Below are 2,768 nucleotides of genomic sequence, written 5' to 3' on the forward strand. Positions count from 1 at the left end.
CGTCTTGAACACACTGACAAAAAATGACTTCCAGAGGTGCTTCGAAAGGCTGAAATCTCGCTGGGATTGGTGTATCAACTCAGTGGGTGACTATTTTGAAGGAACTGTTCACCATTAATTGTTATTTGGTGTGTATGCTTTTAAATAAATGCATTCTGGGAACTTTTGGATCGCACCTCATATATATAATTGTTACATGTTTTTGTTCCCTGTGTTTCATGGTTAGAGCCATATAAAGCCTGAACTTCATTTTGACCTTGTATGGGCCTTGAAGCCTGATTTTTAAGTACAGGGTGAAGCTTGTTTCGGCGTAGATCAATAAAGTACTGGTCTGGTTTTTCTTTATTCGCTTCCCGGGTCCTCCCTGCATGGATTTTGCATGTTCTTCCCGTGTCTGCGTGGGTTTCCTCCCACAGTCCAAAGACATGCAGGTTAGGTGCATTGCCGATTCTAAATTGTCCCTGGTGTGTGCTTGGTGTGTGGAGGTGTGTGTGACCTGTGGTTTGTTTCCTGCCTTGCGCCCTGTGTTGGCTGGGATTGGCTCCAGCAGACTCCTGCAACCCTGTACTTAGGATGTAGTGGGTTTGATGATGGATGGATGTTCACCCTTTTTTGACTATTTTATATTGCAGTATCACAACAATTATGCACTACATGATGGCACAATACTTGATTTTATGCTTTTGGACACCAAAAGGAACAAATGATAAACACATGTATTCTGCATATTTTAGACACAGGAGCTAATCTTTGGTCACTGACAAAATCAATACTGTAAAATACTCCTTTCTGGTTCTGCCTTAAAAAGCAAACAAACGCTCTTGATTAATAGTGCAAGAACAAAAGCTCCTTCTGAAGGAGAAGACTGCTCATGATCTCCACAGACTTGCACTGAGAGCCAAGAAACCACACTTGTATATTACATTAAAAGAGCTGGAAGAAGATCACTTTAATTCTTATATTCTTTTTATAGATAGTGTAAGAAAAACAAATATTTCATCCAATTTAGGATTCAGCAATGCTAAAGGCTGGACCTTTCTTATCAACCACAATCACAGAGGAACATTAAGAAGAGCATTTAACCCATGCAGTAGATTAGAAGAAATGACACCTGGACCTCACTGGGTGTCTACTGCAATCCCTTAACTTTATTTTCCCCAAGGGGAAATTTAGCTTTTTACAGAAGCTTATGAAATATTATAACAAAGAGCAACAAGACAACAACTCCCCCCAGACACACATAAAAATTAAAGAAAAAGAAGGAACATCTTGTGACATGGTGAAAGACAAGAGAGCAGTCCCAGTGAGGCATTATAGAGGTGCATCGCTGTAGGTATAACCAGGGCCCCAGTGGTGTTTCATCAAAACTTTTGCTGAATACTTTGGTCCTCAATGCTAGTGTGTCAGAGAGAGAATGTGTAGCATTGTTTATAATGGCAATCAGTTTTGTGTTCTCATTCTCATTTCTCCAGTTAATTGATGGATTTGTCAAATGGAAAATCTGCAATGCCCAGTGTTCATGACTGAGTGTGGCTTTTTTCCATGTGATTATTTGTCATCCCATCAAATGCTGTTTTACTGCTGGACTGGTTCCCCGTATCTGTATGTGTCTCTGTCTCTTTTCTTTATTTTGTTAGTGTTTTTTTTTTTTAAATTAAATCAGAAACTGAGGTAAGGAAAACAGACGTTTCGAGGTAAGGTAGTTCTACTCCCTAATCATGGCACTGGGGAGTGGGGATGTTTGGCCAGATGGTTTGCAATACCAAGTAAGAATCATACTGTACTTTGTGTGCATGACAGTAAAGATGTATGAAGCATCGTAACATATACAGTACAATTGACTTGCAAGACACTACACAAATTCCAAAATGTCTATAATGTTAAAGTCTGAACTTACATTTTCTGCTTTAATTTCTATTCAACATTCCTTTCCGCAGATTGCAGCTGGCACAGTTTCACGGTAATTGGGGTGGCACATATTCAGAAAATACAGATGCCTGCTAAATGTAGATTAGAAGTATAAAACCCGGAGGAGCCAACGGCTTGGCAATAGATGTCCACTATGCTCAGTCTTTTATTGGTGGACCATCTGGCTCCTGTAAGTGCACTGACAATCATGAGAATCAGGAGAGCTCGGCTGGACTGGGCAGATGGCTATGGGATCAGTCTCACAGCTACAAATGAGTGCCAAACAAAAATCATTTAAAAAACAATCTGAAGTGTGGGCATAAAAATAACCCCAGTGATGGGCACATATCTAAAGGGCAGTTCTGTGCCTGCTAATGTTTATGGCTGCTAAGATGCCAGCTCTTAGGGTGAACTCAATTAGAATTTGTGGCTTCGGCCTCAGCTAAACATTGGATATAAGACCCCATAGGTCTCCAAATTGGTGCCATCTGCCCAATCAGGAAATGTTTCTTTTTCAAATTATATCATGAGTGAAGAAAGGATTTGTTATTTCCGAAATTATGTGGGATTAAAGAGTGTCATGGGGTACTAGGTTGGCAGTGGAGTTGCTCCTTATGGCCACAGGCAGGATGGGAGCTTATTGCCAATGACTACTGACTAATAAACCTGGGCAGTGCACTCAGATGGGCTTCCCCAGAAGTATAATAACAAAACACTTGTGGAACAGAAGATGGCCGCTGAGAGTCTGATGCAGCACCATCCCATCATACTGCTCATGGGAAAGCGCACTGCCATAGGATGGTATTACCTAGAGGAGGTCAAATATAGAAGGAAGGCAAATAGCACAGACCACTGGAAGT

Source organism: Polypterus senegalus, chromosome 11 (genome assembly GCF_016835505.1).
Source record: "Polypterus senegalus isolate Bchr_013 chromosome 11, ASM1683550v1, whole genome shotgun sequence".
Lineage (NCBI taxonomy): Eukaryota > Metazoa > Chordata > Cladistia > Polypteriformes > Polypteridae > Polypterus > Polypterus senegalus.